Below are 24,869 nucleotides of genomic sequence, written 5' to 3' on the forward strand. Positions count from 1 at the left end.
GTTAGCCTGCAACTGTAGGCTGTATATTCTTACATAAACAATTTCAGTTGCTGTCGCTACAAAAAAATGTTAAAACTTATGATGACAGCACTTTAAAAACGGTCAGTAACTGTAGAATTACATAAAATATTGATGATCACATGTGTGTTCCCTGCAACTTGGATTGTTCATCGGATTAACCATTCAGTAAAATAAATCTGCCTTCACATATACGAAAAATGTTGGGATTGGGTTATCAACTTCAGTCCACTGAATAGGGAAAGCATAGTTGAGATGACGCCAAGCACACATCAGAAAACTTGCAATGTTTTTTGCCTCACTCTCCGTACGGAACAAAGTATATGTCTATATCAAATATTTATGTATCCTCTGGGATGTTCCGTTTAAGGGGCGCGCTTGCAATCGGCGAGACAGCGTCGTAAATGAGGCTTTAGGTGGAGCAGGTTAGCTTGACGGTTGAAGGCACATGATTTGATCAACGTCACATGGTCAACTGGCAAAAAAGTAAAATGTTGATGACTTAAACCTGGAAGCGCAAAAAAACTTTGTTGGATTGGGCACCCACGGCAGTGTGGAGTTTTGTTGCGTAACATTATGGATGGCCTTCTGTAATGATAGGACTGTCGAAGAAGTGATACACATTCGTAGAGCAACTTATGAAACACTCATTCATTTGAAGCACACAAATTAATAGTATTCCCTGAAGAGTTACAGAATATAGATCACATTTTATCAAAAATGATCCCAATATATAGAATCTTCTTCTCTACAGAACTTACCTGAATCATCATACAATAATGTAGCCATTAACGCAGTGAGTGTGCTCCCTGCCGCCGTTGGATAAGCAGCTGCCAGCAGCAAGTCGTATACTCCTAGCTCACTTATTTGTTACACAGTTTAATTCTTAATTTCTTTGCGTGTTTTTGGGTACTTGCATTTCTTGTTTAATTCATAAATTTTCGGGCGTATTATAGTATTTAAGAGTTTGAGGATCGCGCTTTGGTACCTGTATAGCGTAAATTCGCGTAGTCGTTTGTCTTCTGTTTTTGTTTTGAACGGCTAGTGTCGGTTGGTCACAGACAGTGTGCTCCCTACCGCCGTTGGATAAGCAGCTGCCAGCAGCACGTCGTATACTCCTAGCACACTTATTTGTTACGTAGTTTCGTATAGGAGGTGTAATTTCGATTTTAGTTACTGTAATCGTAAATTCAGGCAAACTGTAGCGCAGTCGTTAGGCATTTGTACAGGTTAGTTAATACATTCTTTGCGTGTTTCCCTTGCGTTATCTAGGCACAGACTCGTGTTTCAGTAACTGTTGTTCACCGTCGATTGCAATGGACAGGGACTCTGATTGCTGTGTTCGGATGAGGGCTGAGTTGGCATCCCTTCGCTCACAGCTGCAGGCGGTCCGGCAGCTTGAGGCTGTTGCCAATGGGTACCGCTGTGGGGAGCCGGACTTGGGTATGACGGGGATGTCAACCGAGTCCCGTCTGTTTCCAGATCGGTCTGCCGCTGTGGTTGCCCCGGTTGCTTCAAGCAGTGGGGCTGAGCCCTCGCCTATGGGTGATTGGGAGGTCGTTCCAAGGCGTGGCAGGCAGCAAACGACGTCACCGGAGGCTGATCAGAAAGCCTCCCGGATGCGTTTGACAAACAGGTTTCAGGTACTGTCTCTGGGTGAGCCAGATTCACCTGCCTGCCCTGTTTCAGAGGATGATTCTCAGCCTTCAAGGTCCGGGCAATCACAGAGGTTGGGCTTATTGGTAGTTGGGAGCTCCAATGTTAGGCACGTTATGGGGCCCCTTAGGGAAATGGCGGCTAAGGAGGGGACGAAATCCAGTGTGCACTCCGTGTGCATTCCGGGTGGAGTCAATCCTGATGTGGAAAGGGTCCTTCCGGATGCCATGAAGAGCACAGGGTGCAGCCAGCTGCAGGTGGTGGCACATGTCGGCACTAATGACGCGTGTCGCTTTGGATCTGAGGAAATTCTCTCTGGCTTCCAGCGGCTATCTGATTTGGTGAAGGCTGCCGGTCTTGCTTACGAGATGAAGGCAGAGCTCACCATGTGCTGCATCGTTCACAGAACCGACAGGGGACCTTTGATGCAGAGCCGGCTGGAGTGTCTGAATCAGAGGCTCAGACGGTTTGGCGACCGTGTTGGCTGCAGATTCCTTGACTTGCGCCATAGGGTGGTGGGATTTCGGGTTCCGCTGAATAGGTCAGGAGTTCACTACACTCAGCTGGCGGCTACACGGGTAGCGGAGGCTGTGTGCCGTGGACTAAGCTGTTTGTTTAGGTTAGAATGTCTCGGGAAAGTACTGGGTGGGCAGCAATCTCAAAGTACTGGGTGGGCTGCAATCTCAAAGGGTGCATGGCAAATACAGGACGTGCTTGGATCAAGGAACAGTCGGAATTGTAAATTGCTGGGAAAGTCCCTTAGCTTCAAGCGCTAATAGAAAGCACAGAAGTTGAAATCGTTATAGGTACAGAAAGCTGGCTAAAGCCTGAAATAAGATCTGCAGAAATTTTTACGAAGTCTCAGACGGTGTTCAGGAAAGATAGATTAGGCAGTAGTGGTTTATCTTGTAGTGAAGTCGAAGTAGATACCCCGTGCGCATTTGTATAGGTGGAGGTTATACTTAACAGCCGAACTAAGTTAATAATTGGCTCCTTCTACCGACCCCCAGACTCCGATGATATAGTTGATGAACAGTTCAGAGAAAATTTGAGTCTCGTAACAAATAAATACCCCACTCATATGGTTATAGTTGGTGGGGACTTCAACCTTCCCTCGATATGTTGCCAATAATACTTGTTCAATACCGATGGTAGGCAGAAAACATCTTCCGAGATTGTCCTAAATGCTTTCTCCGAAAATTATTTCGAGCACTTAGTCCACGAACCCACGCGAATTGTAAATGGTTGCGAAAACACACTTGACCTCTTAGCCACAAACAACCCAGAACTAATAGAGAGCATCATGACTAATACAGGGATTAGTGATCACAAGGTCGTTGTAGCTAGGCTCAATACCGTTTCTTCCAAATCCACCAGAAAGGAACGCAAAATAATTTTATTTTAAAAAGCGGATAACGTGCCGCTAGAAGCCTTCCTAAGAGACAATCTCCATTCCTTCCGAACTGACTATGCAAATGTAGACGAGATGTGGCTCAAATTCAAAATATAGTAGCAACAGCAATTGAGAGATTCATACCTCATAAATTAGTAAGAGATGGAGCTGATCCCCCATGGTATACAAAACAGGTCCGAACGCTGTTGCAGAGGCAACGGAAAAAGCATGCGAAGTTCAGTAGAACGCAAACTCCTGATAATTGGCTAAAATTGACAGACGCGCGAAATTTGGCACGGACTTCAATGCGAGATGCCTTTAATAGGTTTCACAACGAAACATTGTCTCGAAATTTGGTAGGAAATCCGAAGAAATCGTGGTCGTATGTAAAGTACACAAGCGGCAAGACGCAGTCAATACCTTCGCTGCGCAGTGCCGATGGTACTGTTATCGACGATTGTGCGGCTAAAGCGGAGTTATTGAACGCCGTTTTCCGAAATTCCTTCACCAGGGAAGAAACAAGACAGCTGCTAGCATGAGTTTCTTAGAAGTAAATACCTTAGGGGTTGCGAAGCAACACAAATCGCTGGATACGGGCAAGTCTTCAGGTCGAGATTGTATACTGATTACGTTCCTTTCAGATTACGCTGATAAAATAGCTCCCTCCTTAGCTATCATATACAACCACTCGCTCAGCTATAGATCTGCACCTGCAGATTGGAAAATTGCGCAGGTCGTACCAGTGTTTAAGAAGGGTAGTAGGAGTAATCCATCGAACTACAGATCTATATCATTGACGTTGGTTTGCAGTAGGGTTTTGGAGCATATACTGTATTCAAACATTATGAATCACCTCGAAGGAAATGATCTATTTATAAGTAATCAGCATGGTTTCAGAAAACATCGTTCTTGTGCATCGCAGCTAGCTCTTTATTCGCATGAAGTAATGGCCGCTATCGACAGGGGATCTCAAGCTGATTCCGTATTTCTAGATTTCTGGAAAGCTTTTAACACCGTTCCTCAGAAGCGACTTCTAATCAAGCTACGGGATTATGGGGTATCGTCTCAGTTGTGCGACTGGATTCGTGATTTCCTGTCAGGAAGGTCGCAGTTCGTAGTAATAGACGAAAGATCATCGAGTAAAACTGAAGTGATATCAGGTGTCCCCCAGGGAAGCATCCTGGGACCTCTGCTGTTCCTAATCTATATAAATGACCTGGGTAACAATCTGAGCAGTTCTCTTAGGTTATTCGCAGATGATGCTGTAATTTACTGTCTAGTAAGGTCATCCGAAGACCAGTATCAGTTGCAAAGCGATTTAGAAAAGATTGCTGTATCGTGTGGCAGGTGGCAGTTGACGCTAAATAACGAAAAGTGTGAGGTGATCCGCAAGAGTTCCAAAAGAAATCCGTTGGAATTCGATTACTCGATAAATAGTACAATTCTCAAGGCTGTCAATTCAATTAAGTACCTGGGTGTTAAAATTACGAACAACTTCAGTTGGAAAGACCAAATAGATAATACTGTGGGTAAGGCGAGCCAAAGGTTGCGTTTCATTGGCAGGACATTTAGAAGATGCAACAAGTCCACTAAAGAGACAGCTTACACTACACTCGTTCGTCCTCTGTTAGAATATTGCTGCGTGGTGTGGGATCCTTACCAGGTGGGATTGGCGGAGGACATCGAAAGGGTGCAAAAAAGGGCAGCTCGTTTTGTATTATCGCGTAATAAGAGAGAGAGTGTGGCAGATATGATACGCGAGTTGGGATGGAAGTCATTAAAGCAAAGACGTTTTTCGTCGCGGCGAGATCTATTTACGAAATTTCGATCACCAACTGTCTCTTCCGATTGCGAAAATATTTTGTTGATCCCAATCTACATAGGTAGGAATGATCATCAAAATAAAATAAGAGATGTCAGAGCTCGAACAGAAAATATTAAGGTGTCCGTTTTTCCCGCGCCCTGTTCGGGGGGTAGAATGGTAGGGGGATAGTATGATTGTGGTTCGATGAACCCTCTGCCAAGCACTCAAATGTGAATTGCAGAGTAATCATGTAGATGTAGATGTAGATTACCTTTATCGCGCAATCTTATGCAGTAGCCACATCACATATCGAATGAATCTTTGTAAGACATAGTTTTTAATGTGTACTGGTGTATTTTACTTATTAAAATACTGATCGGTGTAAGATATCCTGGATGTCTAAGAACGTTTTGCATGAAACTAATTCCGAAAACTGAAAAGATAAAAAGTAATTTTTTCACATATTCACACTAACATTCCCCACAAAGGTGAACACTATTCCACACACTGGACGAAGAACGACATGAGTGATGTAGCTTTCGTAAGGTGCGTCTACTCCGTCATCCACGTAATAGATGGTGGTCGGCCGTTAGCTGTCTCCTCCGGCTATTAGCACGAGAGTAAGTAGAGCTGTAACTTTCCGTATTTTGTTGCTCGGAAACTAAGAAATACATGGCAGTTTTTCCACTACGCCAAAGTTCCCCTGGTATTTGACGTAAGATATGGTACACTACTGATTCCTAAACGGCGAACATAGCGGATGTGTCATTGCGCAGAACTACTAACCATTTTCCTGCCTCTCTTGCCCATAAGGAAATGGGAATCGTGTCTGTATACATTTCGTATTACTATCAGCCAAACCACCTGAGAATATCAGAATCTTATAGAGGGTAATGCCTTCATTTTGTTGGTGACCGCGGTCCATTTTATACAACATGGTAACTGTAAAACTGTGTGTGCAGTAAATCAATATGCATCTGCTGTCTTCTTGTCTGACAACCAGTTCAACATTCAGACTCCTACCTTTGTTGCCTTCAAAAGACATGTAACTGATAGGATGAGTGGCTGAAAATTGAAGAGAAATGATGAAGTTTTGTTTCATACAATTTTCATTGTTTTTTTACCTATTTTTATAAGAGCCCTTTTCCTATTTGTTATCCTGTTCGATTAATGTATTTATTTACAGGAGACCCACTACACTTTACAGATAAATTCTACCACTCTGATGTTCTAAACTGTATACCAGCCACAGGAACTAACGTTCGATTTCCGGCAGTTGCATCATATTTCCTGCGGCTAGAAACATCTGGAACAGGACGGTCACATCCTAGAGAGGCCATCCAGTGAAAGGTTTTGACTAACTAAACAAACCGCACTGATCTTCACTAACTACTTCCCAATAGTTTTTTGTCGCTTCAGTAACTGAAAATAATTTTCCCATATCTCGGTCTATGTAAATGTTTTCTGTTATTCAAAGTTTTCAGCTTTTATTTGATATATCGTTTTATTCGGCTTCACTGGTCCTTTGGATATTTACGAAAAAAAGGATTCATTAGGGTTTGACTGTCTTATTCACTTCAACATCTACAACATAAAGCTGTCTCACATGTAAGTGCATCTTTCATTACCTAGTTCTTTCAAGTATCGAAAAACTCCGCTTCCTTGACGTTTGTGTAAATCTTGGAAAAGATTCTTTTTTAATTATTATTTTTGTTTTGAAAGTAAATTGAATACTATAGCAGATGGGATATTCTGAGTAGCAAAATTCTCACTGCCCACGCTTGTATTTTCCTCTGTTGTTATCAGAGTTATAAAACTTCCATACCACTGTCAGACATATTCCCGTATCCATGCAGGGCATACAGTCTTCACAGTTGCCTACAAAATTCCTTCTTCATATTTTCTGCACATGTAACTGAAGATCTTATCCATAATCGTATACAAACAAATGAGCATCATACTTCGTAATGTTCTAGAAAGAACTGAACCATTAATTGACACGAAAGAATTTTACGAAAGGAAGATGCTGTACGTTAACAGAGCACTTCTTAACCTTAAAACTTTTAGGATAATGGAAAATACTACGTCACATCATTTCATAACATGTTTGGCATCTGTCTGCGTATGTGTGACGTAGTCAAAATGTAAATAACGGTGGAAACAATGTCGACTTCGGTACATTTTAATGGGCGTTAATTTTTGTTAATATTATTACTTGAAGGTTTTCCATTTTTTTCTAATTTGTAACAGGCATTGATAATGCTTCCAGATGAGTGCCTTCGCGAGCTTACGCGCCAGGGAATGTATTCAGATCAGTTTTCAGCTTGCTGAAGAGTGATGAGATGATCCCTTAGGAAGTCACAGGAAGTCTCCTTTACGTTGAAACACTTCAGCTAACATCTTCAGCAGTAGCAGTGATGCAACACGTCTTGACGCAATCATTCTGTCACCGCTTATAATGGCTATTATACCTGCGATAAGGAAGTACTAACGCTGTCGCGTTGCCACTTTTTACGTTAAGAGATGGCAGGCGTTTTCAAAATCCGTCACCAGATACCTTGCTTCCATTACTGATTCTCGAAAACTAAGCAGATCATGAGAATACTCTCGTATAAAAACCAAAATAAAAAGAATTTCTCGTGCAAATGTTTTATATCTTCTGACGATTCACAATTAAGTTTGCCAACAGTCTAAATTTTATATGAAACATGTGGCAATATTTTCGCCTTAGTTAGTTCGAACTAATGAACTAGATGTCTCAGACAATGGTGGATTGACATTCCGTCACTGTAGAATTTCTTGTAAACTCCGAGTCGAGCCACTGGACGGGGAGGAAGAAATTTCATGACAACGAGACCGTAAATTATACTCAGTCGTCTCTTGGCTCACGAAAATTTTTCCGAGGACATTTATTGACACATTTGCAACGTAGTTTCTCACATGGCACAGCCACCCTTGTTGTAACAACCACTTTTACTTACGTCTAGGATTCACAAGTACTTTGTGAACCACATAGTAGAAATAGCGTTCAGATCTGATAAAAACTCTGAAGTTGAATTTAAGTTAAATTCGTGTACATTATTATAGCTTACAGAAGGTGACAGAAAAGCCTCCTCCTGCGACAGAGCGTTGTAAAATGGTTCAACTTCCATGTTATTGTAAAAATGAAGCAGACATAAAGGCAACTCACAACAATATCCAAGGATTGATAAACTGTTCGTTTTACCTCTTTTCGTTCTTTTCAATATTAATAGCTATTTTCCAAATATGCGTGTAATTTATTAAAAAATCTATTTCAGATTCAGGATAAACTACATCATTAATTGAAATTAGTATCCTACTTCATAGAAATCGTATTTTCAAACATTTTCCAAAGCAGCTGCCTTGGTTATCATTTACTGAAAGTAAATGTTTAATCAATCCGTAAAATATTAGGAGGACTACAACCCATTACTAAATTTCAACAAACACTAAATTTACTTAAAATCATAATCACAGATAATTCGTGTAAGTTTTAAGCAACCAATAGAGAAAAACTTTTTTCGAACTGAGGTGCTGAAATTTACAGCACAGGGGCAACACAAATAGCGATTTTTGTTCAACTAAGGCAATAAAATAAAGAAACATTAATATACTGTAGAAAGCAGAGAAACTCCTCAAACCGGGCAGCCTGACACACACACAAACACACACACACACACACACACACACACACACACACACACACACACACACAAACTTCTACTGCCTTAAAAAAGAGTTTCTAACGACGTCGCCACTAAATCTATTATTTATATTGCTTTCACAGTACAAGAATCATGTTTGTTATGACTCAAATGCAAATATCAACCGGGACTGTGACTAACAACTGGATGTTAAACGACACGGTTTCTATGTTGGTCACAAATTTATTGCAACACTGCGTGCTTGAATGGTCACATCATCATCATCATCTGATACAACATTACACAAATTACTATATTATTGTGATAAAGAATGAGGCAAACAGAAATGTTTTGCTGAGCCAAGCACAGGGACAAATGGATCGTGTGTCACCTTACGCTACGAAATTTTATGATGAAGAAGGTGGATACTGGTGTTGCTCCTCTCAGTGCAGGTTGTAACAAACCATGTGACACCATACACAGTCATAAGCAAGAGCTTCCATCAACATTACATTTGGACTTGCTCCTCACTTAGGTTGCACCCGTAGAACTTCGTTTTCACACTTCACTAATGGCAAAAAGATTACGATCTGCGTAATTTTCCACTGCTTGTTTGGTCGTGCTCGCTGATGTACTGGATGTAATAAACAGTGACTAAAGCAGAAAATTGTTTCAATGACTAATGGTAATGTGCTTTATAACTGCGTGTTTATGGATCTCATCTTGTAGCTTTCTTGTCGGACTGTGTGTTTTCACATCCGCTAACAGTCCACTCTGGTTACGAAAGAGATCTCCTTCAACATAACGATACTCGATGCATGGCATTCTCCAAGAACTCTTGAGTAACAGCCCTGTGACGTATTATATCAGTTGTAACACCGGAGGTCCCTTCTCCGGGCATTTTCCACAACAATCGTTCGTACGAAGGAAGTTTCTTTGAGAAATATTACCAACAAGGTTGATAATATTGTGAACTCGTTCTCTACAGAAGAGTTCGAAAAGCCTATCAAAGTATGAGGCTCACGTAACAAAGCTTTTCATTGAAGCGCTCCTTTAGTGACATCGCTCTTGTTGAAATCATCAAGCATGTGTCGCTAATTTTAAGCTCATTTGAAGATGGTCGGACATCTCAGGACTGAAATATCGTGGAAGAATGTCGACGGAATTCGGCTGTACACTCGAAGACTGTAGGAAGATTATTAAGTTTGCTATGCCACTTGGATGTGTATTCATTTTGATTTCGTTATATCTATGAATAAATCTATTCTCGATATTGACAAATTTCTCTTCTTGAGAAACGCTTTCGTCGCCATTGCCAGTCTACATTTCATATCCTCTCTACTTCGAACTTCAGTTATTTTGCTCCCCAAATAGGAAAACTCCTTCACTACTTTAAGTGTACCATTTCCTAATATAATTTCTCAGCATCATCCGACTTAATTCGACTACATTCCATTAACCTCGTTTTGCTTTTGTTGATGTTCATCTTATATCCTCCTTTCAAGACACTGTTCATTCCATTCAACTGCTCTTCCAAGTCCCTTGCTGTCTCTGACAGAATTACAATGTCATCGGCGAACCTCAAAGTTTTCATTTCTTCTCCATGGATTTTAATACCTACTCTGAACTTTTGTTTCCTTTACTGCTTGCTCAATATACAGATTGAATAACATCGTGGAGAGGCTACAACCATGTCTCACTCCCTTCCCAACCACTGCTTCTCTTTCATGTCCCTCGACAATTATAACTGCCATCTGGTTTCTGTACAAATTGTAAATAGCCTTTCGATCCCTGTATTTTACCCCTGCCACCTTCATAATTTGAAAGAGAGTATACCAGTAAACATTGTCAAAAGCTTTCTCTAAGTCTACAAATGCCAGAAAGATAGGTTTGCCATTCCTTAATATTTCTTCTAAGATAAGTCGTAAGGTCAGTATTGCCTCGCATATTCCAATATTTTTACGGAACCCAAACTGATCTTCCCCAAGGTTGGCTTCTACTAGTTTTTCCATTCGTCTGTAAAGAATTCGCGTTAGTATTTTGCAGCTGCGGCTTACTAAACTGATCGTTCGGTAATTTTCACATCTGTCGACACCTGCTTTCTTTGGGATTGGAATCACTATATTCTTCTTGAAGTATGAGGGTATTTCACCTGTCTCATACATCTTGCTCACCAGATGGTAGAGTTTCGTCAGGACTGGCTCTCCCAAGGCCGTCAGTAGTTATAATGGAATGTTGTCTACTCCAGAGGCCTTGTTTCGACTCAGGTCTTTCAGTGGTCTGTCAAACTCTTCACGCAGCATTGTATCTCCCATTTCGTCTTCATCTATATTCTCTTCCATTTCCAGAATATTGTCCTCTAGTACGTCGCCCTTGTATAGATTCTCTATATACTCCTTCCACCTTTCTGCTTTCCCTTCTTTGCTTAGAACTGGGTTTCCATCTGAGCTCTTGATATTCATACAAGTGGTACTCTTTTCTCCAAAGGTCTCTTTTATTTTCCTGTACGCAGTATCTATCTTACCCCTAGTGAGATAAGCCTCTACATCCTTACATTTGTCCTCTAGCCTTCCCTGCTTAGCCATTTTGCACTTCCTGTTGATCTCATTTTTGAGATGTTTGTATTCCTTTTTGCCTGCTTCATTTACTGCATTTTTGTATTTTCTCCTTTCATCAATTAAATTCAATATTTCTTCTGTTATTCAAGGATTTCTACTACCCCTCGTCTTTTTACCTACTTGATCCTCTGCTGCCTTCACTACTTCATCCCTCAGAGCTACCCATTCTTCTCTTACTGTATTTCTTTCCCCCATTTGTGACAATTGTTCCCTTATGCTCTCCCTGAAACTCTGTACAACCTCTGGTTTAATCAGTTTGTCCAGGTCCCATCTCCTTAAATTCCCACCTTTTTGCAGTTTCTTCAGTTTTAATCTACAGCTCATAACCAATAGATTGTGGTCAGAGTCCATATATGCCCCTGGAAACGTCTTACAATTTAAAATAAGGTACCTAAATCTCTGTCTTACCATTATATAATCTATCTGATACCATCTAGTATTTCCAGGATTCTTCAATTTGTGTACAACCTTCTTTTATGGTTCTTGAACCAAGTGTTAGCTATGATTAAGTTGTGCTCTGTGCAAAATTCTATCAGGCGGCTTGCTCTTTCATTTCTTTGTTCAGTCCATATTCACCTACTATGTTTCCTTCTCTCCCTTTTCCTACTCTCGAATTCCAGTCACCCATGACTACTAAATTTTCGTCTCCCTTCACTACCTGAATAATTTCTTTTATCTCACCATACATTTCATCAATTTCTTCATCATCTTCAGAGCTAGTTGGCATATGAACTTGTACTATTGCAGTAGGTGTGTGCTTCTTGTCTATCTTGGCCACAATATTGCGTTCACTATGCTGTTTGTAGTAGCTTACCCGCACTCCTATTTTTTTATTCATTATTAAACCTACTCTTGCATTACCCCTATTTGATTTTGTATTTATAACCCTGTATTCACCTGACCAGAAGTCTTGTTCCTCCTGCCACCGAACTTCACTAATTCCCACTATATCTAACTTTAACCTATCCATTTCCCTTTTTAAATTTTCTAACCTACCTGCCCGATTAAGCGATCTGACATTCCACGCTCCGATCCGCAGAACGCCAGTTTTCTTTCTCCTGATAATCACGTCCTCTTGAGTAGTCCCAGGCCAGAGATCCTCCGGAATATTTTACCCAGAACAGCAAGGCCGTTTCGGTTAGGGTTACAAGGCCAGGGGGTGGTGGGGGGGGGGGGGGGGGGGGGACCTTGTGGCACTTGTTACAAATCCGTTAAGATTAAAAATTATCACTTAATTTTTCATAATGTGCAATGTGCCCTGCACCAGACACATGAGAAATATCTGGACGAAAGTCAAACTCGTTCCACACTTTTGAGATCACATCTGCAATTGTTGATTCTGCTTCGTCGCAGTTAACGCAAACTTGCTGGACTTGCTGGAACGTAGAGGAAGTGTTCCCCAAAATCTACCCTCCCCCCCCCCCCCCACCCCATAAAAAGGAATCCGTGACGTTAGGCGTCCTCGGAGGACAAAGGTGCAGTGCAAGATGGGTACGACTCTTAACCGTGTATGTTCCCCCAGTAGTGGAAAAGCCAGAGCGTGCACGCATCCAGTTATGGGATTCCTGAAACCGAGCTAACGAATGAGCTAGCTGCAACATGGAGGGCCATTGTGGCAATTTCCATCTGGAGCCAAGGTCAAATGTTAGAGTCAAAGCGTAATTTAAAATTTGAACCATATTCTGTAATTATGTAGGAAATATAGTGTTGTATAATCAGCTGAATCCCTTCGAAGGACACGATATGTTTCCCATTATTAGAGTATTTTTTGTGGTTAGGTTACTATGCATACAAAAAGAGAAATATTTCCACTTCCACATGAGTTTAATTTTGTTCACGTAACGTACAACGATTTCTGTATAAGCAAGAAATTTACTTCATTTACCATTTTCTGTTAAAAATATACATAACATACATTTTATTTACTTGGAGCTATCTGGTGTTCCAAACGCTCGCTGGTTTTTTGATGACCTGCTATTAAGCCTTATTCGCTTGATGTTTATAAAGGACGCACACAGAGATTTTTGGGCACTTAATATTGCTCCTGATATGACCCTTTCGCTACACTGCAGTCGATTCTTACTCTATTTTCAGCACCTATACGAATTCAGCTACTTTCAGCACTGCAATATTTTTATCGTGACGTATTGTTTCCATGTGTGCGTAACTTTTAAACACCAATTCTAGGTTAGTTTAGGCCAATCAGCGTCTGCCTATATTACTTGATTAATATAAAGTGTCAGTTATTATTGCGTCATCTGTTGGATGTGAATGGGAACTCCAATTGCTTGAGTTGCTTTCGTTGATACACGTCCGGAAGATGATGGAATGCTCTATCCATCGGGGAAACCTCAAGAATCACTTTCGAATCGGTAATCAAAAGGTCCCTGAATTTTTCTATTGCAGTAGTGCGCCACAAAAATTTTTCAAAAAGATCTTCATCTGCTGTGTTAACTGGCGAACACTATTAAATTTTTCTTCATTAACTTTCAGAAGTAATAATGTGAACTGGAAAATAAAACAAAAAAAGAGCTGCTCAACGCACCTTGCAATCAAATTGGTTTCACCAGTGGGAAACTGAGGATTGTGAAATTGGAATTATTTAAATATCTACTGTCTTCACCAGTTTTGGCACCATATTCCGACGTTTAATGAAAATTATGCCAAGTTCATTTAAGAGACCTGGCACTCAAAGATGATTATTTTGAGGCCTACGAGAACGGTAATATAGGTATATAACCTCGTTGGAAAATATTGAACGAAGCGTAATAAACGAATAGAATCTCAGAATAGACGATTTTTTGCGCTAAAAATCGTTTCTCACCTACAGGAAGCGGACTTCACCGCCTACACTGATCTTCAGTTCTTAGTTCTTTTGTGATCTTTCTTTCATTGTTTCATTATGTTTCTTTTATCTCTCTTCAGACTACTTTGTCCCAGTTATCTTTATCGTCCTGTCATTGAATCTTTCTTCTTGTAAAATGTTTTTCGAATACTACTTCTTCTCTTGTTTTATTCCATTTCAAGTCTTTCCTAACTTTCCCAGTCCATGTATTTGTTAATTTATTTTTCCCTTAAATATTTGAAGATCTTTATGGTGAGTCTGTTGTCATGCTTTCTGTAAATTTGTCAAAAAAAGTAGTAATCTCCTCTTCCTTATTGTTTCTGATAAGATTTCTATGTTCTGGTGATGCTGATGTTGGACAAGCGCTTCAGGAGACCAAGCAGCTAAGACCACCAATTTCTTGTATAAGAACATAGGCTTCCGCGGCCGGTGTCATAGGGATTAAAATTCTTCTGCGTGTTATGCCGCGTCATTGCTAAAAACTAACAACAATAATGAACTAAAAACGACGTTTCGGCCAAATTGCAACGGCCTTCCTCAGGGCACGACTGGTTTTGCATGGGGACAGGTGCTTCTATGCGGGAAACCTCCTGAAAATCACATCCATGTTGGCCGGCGCGCCGACCTTTTGTCGTTAGGCCCGTTTCACACTGAGACACTGGTGACGGTGACCAGCGACGGTCATCGACAGAGATACATTCGTTTGAACTGGAGCTTTCACAGCGGGACACTACACTGCCTCACCGAGCCACTGTGACGCAGCAGTGACTCACCCTTGCCACATGTGACGGACAAGGTGACTATGTTTACAGCAGTCACCATGACACATGCATTAGTTTGAACTGGAGTGTTCACACTGGAACACTGATCACAGACACAGATTTGCCAACCGACAGACAGTGACGCGAAATATTCATTGTACATTATACTGTACACACTGTAGCCATGAGTTTAGATTTGACTAACACGGAAGATTTTGTAAGTGAAGTAGAAAGCCGTCTTGCTATTTGGGATGCGAAAAGCGATGACTATAGCAACAAAGTGATGAAAACAAGTGCGTGGCAAGAAATTATAACGATTTCCATAAGCACGGATAAGAAAAATTGTATGTTCTTTTTTCAAATTTAATACCTTATTTTTCGGACCATAAAAGGCTGGCGAAAGTTTTTTTTGTCTTTTTTTTTAATCTTATGGGACTTAATTGCTAAGGTCATCAGTCCCTAACATTACACACTACTTAACCTAAATTATCCTAAGGACAAACACACACACCCATGCCCGAGGGAGGACTCGAACCTCCGCCGGGACCAGACGCACAGTCCAGAACTGCAGCGCCCCTGACCGCTCGGCTAATCCCGCGCGGCTAGCGAAATTTAGTTGCTGCCCCTGTACGAGTCCATTTTACTAACTAATTTTTTGAGAATACCTGTAGTATCGGACCCCAGTGAACCGAGAGTGTTCACCACAGTCACCGGGACCGTCACTGGCGACCGTCACCTGTGACCCAGTGTGAAAAGGGCCTTAATCCGCCGCGCGGATCCATGCGATCCAGAGCCGGTATACTCCATGTCCCGGAAGCGCTCGCCTGAATACGTGTTTCTATGTTCTAATAAATTTCATAGTGACTTCTTAATTCCCAAAGAACTGCAATTTTCTGAGGACATAATGTTTCCCGTACATACCTTCTAATATCACATATCGAGTTTATAATGTCATACGAGACATAGTTGTCTTGTTATATTTATTTGTTCTGATATATTTGGTAGGTGTTTTCTACATTTCCGCCCCTCGTCTCGCTTCGCCGTGTCCGGCAGTGCTTCGGCAGTTCACGTGTGGCGCACGTGACGGCCACGAGGGCAATCAGCTGAGCGGACAAGTGTGCCGCGGCTGCAGGCGAGGCGAGGCGAGGTCATGGCAGGGCCTGCAGGCGGCCGCTACGTCACGCTTTCACAGCTCGCTCACCCACCCGCCCACCCACACGTCGGGCCGCGCCGCTCCGTTCCACCTGCTGAATTTCTCCTCGCGTTTGCCCCCTATAGCAGCCCAAGCTCTCCCAACACTTTTTCCCAGAAGGGCCCTCTTCGCCGGTTTACAGGCACTGCTGGAGCCGCACATTGCTCTGAGTTTTCCCTGCACAGAGTAGGTCACTGGTCAGAGAAATTTCTCTCACTGTAAACAACACGCGCTCTTCCATTGCGGCCGATAAAAACGTGTTCACATCACTAAGCGATTGCTAACGCCATTACACAGGGTGTGACACGTAAAACCAGCCGGTAAAGTCAACACGCGAACCTAAAATGAAATGTAATGTAATGTATTGAATGTGATTACTCACCACTGAGAGTGTCCTCCCTATTTTAGCATACATGTGAGCACGCTTGGGGAGATTCGTATATACCCGTGTCAAATCTTGTGTTGTGAACCTATTGATGACATCCTGAATCCTAGTATTGAGTTCTTGAATTGTGAGTGGTTTTTTTTGTGTACTCTCCGCTTTAATAGTCCCAAGTGGACAAGTCCGGTGACCGTGGAGGCCGTAAGTCTTTGCTGATTGTCCTCTCTGGCATAAACATCCCATGCACACGGGACAATGATGTAACTGGTGTATGGCATGTTGCACTGTCCTGCTGAAAGCAACAAACCTAACGTTTCTCTTCTGTCTAGTTTCAATAATTCACCAACAAGGTTCTCAGATACACGCCACTGTTCACTATCGTCTCAAAGATTATGGGCCCCACAGCGCGTGTGGCGGAAATGGCAGACCAAACACCAGCCTTCTCGTCATGCAAGGGTGCCTGGTGTATAGCGTTTCGATTTTCTGTCGGCCAGTACCGGTTGTTTTGGGAATTTATGTACCCAGACAAGTGGAACCACGCCTCTCCCCCATGATGAGGCTAAGTGGGTTCAAGACACCACTGGCAGCATTTCTCAACAACCATGAACAGAAATGCACATTCTTCTGCAGGTCAGGCTCTTTCAGTTCTTCTACAACACTTATCCGGTATGGTTTTACGTTCTGTCCGCTTGACAGACGCCTGCAACTTCTCTCATTCGCATGAACCTGTTGACTCAGTCTCCTGGATGACTTCCGAGGACTTCTTGTCACTATCTCCTGCACCTGCCTCTTTAATTCAGATGTGCAGACAGGGGGTAGACTGTTCCTGCGACTATTTTGAGACGATCCTGTACACCGCCGTTTTTATAACCAATTCCTGTATGGTCCATTTGCTGGCACAGAACGCCCTTGAAATTTCTCCTGAAACAAATTCTTTTTTTTCACAAAAGATCCAGTGCGAATGAACGCTTCATTGTTCTGGCGCGACTGTTCGGAAGACATTTCTCGTTTTCCATTATTATCGACGCGCACGCACTGGAACATTACCGCTGCGTGCGACGGTCCAGTTTTACATGCCACATCCTGTACCTCTTTACACTCCACACCCCAAAACTCAAAGTAGCCATAAACCATAGGATGGAACTCAGAATATGGTAAAATCGAATGATGAAGTTCAAAAATGGCTCTGAGCACTATGCGACTTAACTTCTGAGGTCATCAGTCGCCTAGAACTTAGAACTAATTAAACCTAACGAACCTAAGGACATCACACACATCCATGCCCGAGGCAGGATTCGAATCTGCGCCCGTAGCTGTCGCTCGGCTCCACACTGTAGCGCCTAGAACCGCACGGCCACTCCGGCCGGCTCGAATGATGAAGTGTATGGGTTTTTTATTTGGATACTTATGAGGCCTAGTCGAGCTCTCACACATGATATCAGCACTAATATATCTGAAATACAACGTCCACCCAAATTCGACTTTCATAGCTGGAATGTCCTCTGCGGGTGGCCCTGTCTAGTCTAAAACTTAGCTGGGAAATGTACTAATGTATATGATAAAAAACAAACCATTGCTAAAACGTTTTGTAACTTTAAGATGTGTGTGTGTATGTGTGAGCGTGTGTGAGCGTGTGTGTGTGTGTGTGTGTGTGTGTGTGTGTGTGTGTGTGAGGGATGGGGGAGGAGGATGATACCCAACTCACTTTCTCTAAATCTGTGTCTAACTTTGAACAAGGCGAGTTTTGCAAATAGATCAGAGTTGTTTGGCTACGATTATGCTAACACAGGAATATACTTTTCATACACATACTGTGTACTGAACTTGACATTATGTTTTTCCAAGTAGCCAAATAGTCTAACACCTACACACAGCGTAGTCGTGCACCGATCAAAACCATGCACTGGAGGTTAACAACTCAGCTCAACTTCCCATGAAGCTAGCTAGATCCAATGTAAAAAGAAAAAGAAAAACCTTCTCACGGGAGGGAATGCCGGAATGATATCTTGAAAAACGCCATGGCTGCTACTCCTCAATTCCACATCCCAACAGTCCCCTCCCCTGCCCCCACACACCAACCATCTTTTGATTAAGACAGACATGCTGTAATGATACCGACAAAGTACCACCGTCCTCCATTCCTTGCAGCATTTGGTCGTACAAGCTATAAGGCATGCTACAGAATCATAAAATAAAGAGGACTGGGAAGCTCCAAAAATCCTTTGTCACAGAAAGTGGCCTGTCCAATGACATGACGGGAAAAGAGACCGGAGTCAACGGGGAATAGATCGCGGGGGGGGGGGGGGGGGGGGGGGGCGTGTCCAGTATTAAAATCAGAATTTTAAAGAGCTTTGGCAGACTTAAGATCAAATAAGGCGGAAGGGATAGGTAACATTCCATCACAATTTCTACATTCATTGGGTAAAGTAGCCACAAAGCGACTATTCACGTTAGTGTGTAGAATATATGAGACTGGCGATATACCATCTGACTTTCGAAATACATCATTCACACAATCCTGAAAATAACAAGAGGCTACAAACATGAGAAATGTCGCATGTCAGTTTAACAGCACGTACATCCGAGTTGCTGACAACAATAACACATAGAGGAATAGGAAAGAAAATTTAAGATCTGTTAGATGACGATCAGTTTGGATTTACGGAAGATAATTATGACGTTGCGGTTGATACTGGAAGCAAGTCTGCAGAAAAATCAAGACACATTCATAGGATTTGTCGACGCGGAAAAAGCGTTCGACAGTGTCAAATGGTGCAAGATGTTCGGAATACTGAGGAAAATAGCGTTGTGATGCACCCACGTCTCATTCGCGGTAACATATCGGCGCAGAAGACCTGTTGGGTCGTTATCGAAAGGGTCCAGATACTTGCTGAAGAATCTGTTTTCGTATTTTATAGACATCAACGCCATCTCTGCTACAGGTGAGGCATTTTATCCTTGTCGTGATACGTAGTGTGCAGACAATGTGCTTCACCCCCAGATATCCCTTCGTTAGCATAATCTCTGGTATCAACATAAACACTACACTACTCTAAAGAAGTGGTCCCCAACAGGTGGTCGGCGGTCCACCAAGGGTCCGCCAGCTATGCCAGAGGGGTCTGAAACATGCTATTACGTTAAAAATATATATTAAATATATTTCGTATGATAACAGATTTTTTGTTTTGGCTGATTCCTGCATGAGCAGAGCATTAGCGAGCGCTAACTTCGGCGTCTAGCGTCTTCCTAGAGCCAACTGACACTAGCACACTCTAGCGCAAAACTATAATTAGATAGAGGCAAATAGTTAAAAACAATGATGGCTAAATTGAAGAACTTTTAAGCTCAATATGTTTTCAATAATGAATATGTCAATGTTTTTTCTAAGTACCAAAAATAGAAAACGTGTAAAAAGACTTTTAATTTGGCTCTTTTAAGTACTTGATACTGTGATATGACAAGGTACCAATCATGCCCGGTAAGGGGGTCCTCGAGAAAAATTTGTTGGGAACCCCTGCTCTAAAGAATTGCTTAGCACAGAGGCAGCTTTCACTCTTACCTTGTTCTAGGTTCCAAACGATACCTCTAAAAATGGAAATGCGTGTCTAGTCGTCCTTGAAGATCTCTCTGTCCTAAATCATAGACTTTTCAAATTTTAATCCTTTATATTTGATCTTCCTTTGATAATTGTTAATTATCTCACATTTTTAGCCTTCTGAAACTTGAGCATTCAGTCTGTATTCTAAATTAACAAGGAGACTGCCAGTCGAATGTGAAAGTATACCTCTAGGCACCAGACTAGCCGCGGGAGACATCCAGGTGCTTCTGGTCAGCACGTCGTCCCCATCTCAATGTATTTTACTACTTTTATGGTGATTTTTCCCGGTTTTACTTCGTTCTACTTCTTACCTTGCTCTTTGCGTCACATGATACCGCAAAATATCAAACTTGCTACTCCCGTTTTTCCTTCGCTCCACTTCTTATGGGTTTTTTTTCCATCAGATGAGACCGCAAAAGATCAAACTGGCTTTTTAACAGCTCTCCTTTTGGAACCTTTAGCCTTTGATTATTAAAGGAAGAACAGAGTGATTAAGCCGGCCGGGGTGGCCGAGAGGTTCTAGGCGCTACAGTCTTGAACCGCGCGATCGCTATGGTCGCAGTTTCGAATCCTGCCTCGGGCATGGATGTGTGTGATGTCCTTAGATTAGTTAGGTTTAAGTAATTCTAAGTTCTAGGGGACTGATGACCACAGATGTTAAGTCCGATAGTTCTCAGACCCATTTGAACCAACCAGAATGATGAACTCGCTGTTTAGTCTCTGTCAACCCACACTAACTGATCAATAATTCAGTCAACTACTATTAAACTGGTCAACAACGCTGTGATTCGAAGTAATGAGCAGACACTTGCGAGCTTATTGACATCCCATGCTGCCTATTATTTGAAAATTTGATGCAGCGGGTCTGTGTCAAGAATTTGCATTTGAGACATTGTTTACAGAGCTGTTTTGTTACCAGCATGAACGAGTGCCAGTCAACCAGTTAAACACTGGCTCTATAGTTAGAAATCGTTGCACTGAAACATAAAACGCGTGTAGCCGAATGTCACAACGATTGAGTTAATACTATGAATTTTACTACAGTACTCTCTTAGTTAAATACTATGTTGAATGGTGAGAAAGTAGTTTTTTTTAAGGGTACCAGTAATAACTAAAGTGCTGACGTCTGCAACTATAATTTTTCGCCACCATTATCATCTAACGAGTCATATGTAATGGTATCACTGAGAAACTCATTACGAGATTGAACTGTGTCTTTGGTGTAGCATCGCGATAATTGGCGGTGTGCCTCTAGTATTTATAAACTGTATTTCGGGAGCAGAGCGGAAACTATCGAGTCTTTACTTGTTTCATAATGAATGAACGATAATAAAGAGTGGGCCGAGGCCCCATGCGCAAGGAAAAATGAAATGAAATGATCGTGTGGTATTGATGGCCGGGAGGCCCCACCCGGGGAATTTCGGCAGCCGATTTGCAAGTTTTGTTCCACGTGACGCCACCTTTAGCGACTTGCATGTCGGTGATGTGGAATAATGATGAGGACAACACAACACCCATTCCACGAGGGGAGAAATACCTCCAATCCTGCCGGGAACCGAACCCGGACGCACTGCTTGGCTGGAAAATACGCTACCACTCAGCTAAGCAGGCGAACATACGCAAGGACTTAACGGGTGAGGGGCAGGTGACATACATAAAAATATCATTTGCAAATCGAACTCTTATCCCAACCCACCACACAGATATGTGTATATGTGCAACAACAGTTTGCTAAAGGCATATTTATTAGTAGTAGTGAAATTTCTGGTGAAATGACAAAACTGTTTCGCCATTCACCGTTGTTCTCCTTCAAACTGTGAGGTGTTCTGGAATCACCGAGGATGGTCTTTTGTTTTAGAGCCGGCCGCGGTGGTCTCGCGGTTCTAGGCGCGCAGTCCGGAACCGTGCGACTGCTAGGGTCGCAGGTTCGAATCCTGCCTCGGGCATGGATGTGTGTGATGTCCGTAGGTTAGCTAGGCTTAAGTAGTTCTAAGTTCTAGGCGACTGATGACCACAGCAGTTGAGTCCCATAGTGCTCAGAGCCATTTGAACCATTTTTGTTTTAGAGAAAGTGATCATTTTAATGTAACGTTGCTGATTTGAACCTTTTAAATATTTTTGAAAAAACACTTAAAACGATAGCTACTCTTGAAACCATGTTATTCATCACCTCCTAAAAGTAAAATTCTAATAGTTTTGACTTTTATTTTCTAAGATAATGTGCTTAGTGCCCTCCACCCTTCCGCCTTTCACTGAGCTAAACGATTTTCTCCCCTCCCCCCTTCCGTGGCGCCACATTTTCTACGAAACTAACGTGACTGTGCTCCCCCCCCACCCTCATCACCCCCTCCCCCCCCCTCCTGCTACCTACTATAGTTTAGATAGCTAGTACGCTGTTGTATACACGTGTGACTCATTTGACTAATGGAACCATAGTCCTTCTTACGTATACAGAGTCCTCAAAATAGCACTGACATGGAAAATATCTCATGTAGTTTATTATAGGCAACCGACATTACATCACCAGCTCTACTTGCACTGATGTAAGCTGCGTTACCTATCTTAAACTGCATGAAGTATTTGCTAGGTTAGCTATTTTCTAGCGACGCTGTAAAATGAATAGAATCTCTTCCAGCATTAAGCAGAAACGACACAGAAACAACCTTTTATCCCACTACAAAGGACTTGGGGATTTGGGGATCAATCTGGACCATCACTTAGCCGGAATGAGGATACAATTGCAGTCTGTGAGAAGATGTAACGTCACTTCAGTCATTGCTGAGATATAAATAAGTATTTCCTTACAACCCTACAAAAAAAAAAAAAACAAAAAAAAACTCTTGGGGCAGACTATGGTGATACCACGTTCCAAGGACTTTCGTACGAAAGCTCCCGCAGGGTGGAACTGGCGATGAATGCTTGTGTATGATACATTTGTGATGTACGCTTTTTCAACCATATCACACCAACAATTACCAACGCTACGAGGTGGTAAACTAGAGACTATCATACTCTGCTCTACCGTCTTTTCAATCACTGCACTCCCTCTTATTTGTATTCAACTCTTACTGGACAACCTGAACACCACAACAGGTGTAATCGTTCTCCATAAAGTAAAATTCTCTCTGTACCAACACACAGCACTGTCATGTTGTCTAAATCATTTTCTGTATCATGATCCCGACACTGGAAAAATATTTCTCAGAATATCAGGGGAAATACACTCCTTCCACACGCAAAAAGGCAGCTAATAGTTCACCTTCTATCACAATACCCATGTCTCCTGTACTCTCTGTAGCTAATTTTCGTCAGTCCTCCCCACAACTCTCCCCTACCTCTTGTCGGCAGAGTTCACCATTTGTATTCAGTTCCTTACATACAGGCACTTTCAATCTTCTCCTCTTCATTTATCCATCCATAATAGCAAACATTGTTTCAATGCACTAAGCTAATCTATATCATTCTAAATGCCCTTTACTACTACTATTATTATTATTATATTTTGAAATATCGTTGCCGTGTTGTTCCTGTTCAGTTATACGAAGGGGCGTTAAGACCCTAATCTGATCATGCTAAATAAACAATAATTAAATTATTCGGAAACTCGCTCTAGAATTTAGTTAACACCTTGAGTTATTAGCTGTTGCAGTCCGTGCACTGACTGCAGCCAATGTATCATTTAAAGGTGAGTGACTGATATGCACTATAGAGCCAAAGAAACTGCTACACCTGTCTAACATCGTGTACGGCCCCCGCGAGCACGCAGAAGTACCGCAACACAACGTGCCATGTACTCGACCAATGTCTGAAGTAGTGCTGAAGGGAATTGACACCATGAATCCTGCAGGGCAGTCCATAAATCCGCAAGAGTACGAGGGGGTGGGCTTGCTGCAAGGTATCCCATATATTCTCAATAATGTTCATGTCTGTGAACTCTGGTGGCCAGCGGAAGCGTTTAAACTCAGAAGAGTGTTCCTGGAGCCACTCTGGAGCAATTTTGGACCTGTGGTGTGTCGCGTTATCTGCTGGCATTGCCCATGGAAATGAAAATGAGCGTACAGCATTGTGGTCCGGGAGTCCCCCATTTGGGGAAGTTCGGCCGACGAGGGCAAGTACTTATTGCATTCGATGCCATATTGGGCAACTTGACCGTGGGAGATGGGGATGAAATGATGTCCCAACCGGTAATCGAACCCTGGCCCATTGGCGTGGCATTCCATCGTTCTGACCACTCAGCTAACGGAGGCGAACTGGCATTGCCGAAATCCGTCGGAACGCACAATGGACATGAATGGATGCAGGTGATCAGACAAGAAGCTTACGCACGTGTCACCTGTCACAGTCGTATCTAGACGTATCAGGGGTCTCATATCGCTCCAACTGCACGAGTCACACACCATTACAGAGCCTTCACCAGCTTCAACAGTCCCCTGCTGAGATGCAGGGTCCATGGATTCATGGGTTTGTCTCCATACCCGCTCACGTTCATTCGCTCGATACAATTTGAAACGAGACCCGTCCGACCAGGCAGTATGTTTCCAGTCATCAACAGCTCAATGTCGGTGTTCACGGGCCGAGACGAGGCGTAAAGCTTTGCGTCATGAAGTCATCAAGTGTACACGAGTGGGCCTTCGGCTGCGAAAGGCCATATCCCTTATGTTTCGTAGAATGGTTCACACGCTTACACTTGTTGATGGCGCAGCATTGAAATCTGCAGCAGTCTTCGGAAGGATTGCACTTCTGTCACGATGAGCGATTCCTTTCAGTCGTCATCGGTACCTTTCTTGCAGGTCGCAGCGATGTCAGAGATTTGATGTTTTATCGGATTCCTGATATTCACGGTACACTCTTTAAGTGTTTGTACGGGAATAACCCCACTTCATCGCTACCTCGGAGATTTTGTGTCCCATCGCTCGTGGGCCGAATATAACACCACG

The 24,869-nt window shown here is 42.4% G+C and overlaps 1 protein-coding gene across 1 annotated transcript in view; it reads left to right on the forward strand.

The window, feature by feature from the left end:
- The window catches only part of LOC126337058 (protein takeout), a 70,897-nt gene that overhangs the window by 19,893 nt on the left and 26,135 nt on the right, over positions 1 to 24,869 (forward strand). The gene's annotated exons all lie outside the window — the stretch shown is intronic.

The sequence above is a fragment of the Schistocerca gregaria genome, chromosome 2, assembly GCF_023897955.1.
Source record: "Schistocerca gregaria isolate iqSchGreg1 chromosome 2, iqSchGreg1.2, whole genome shotgun sequence".
Classification (NCBI taxonomy): Eukaryota; Metazoa; Arthropoda; class Insecta; order Orthoptera; family Acrididae; genus Schistocerca; species Schistocerca gregaria.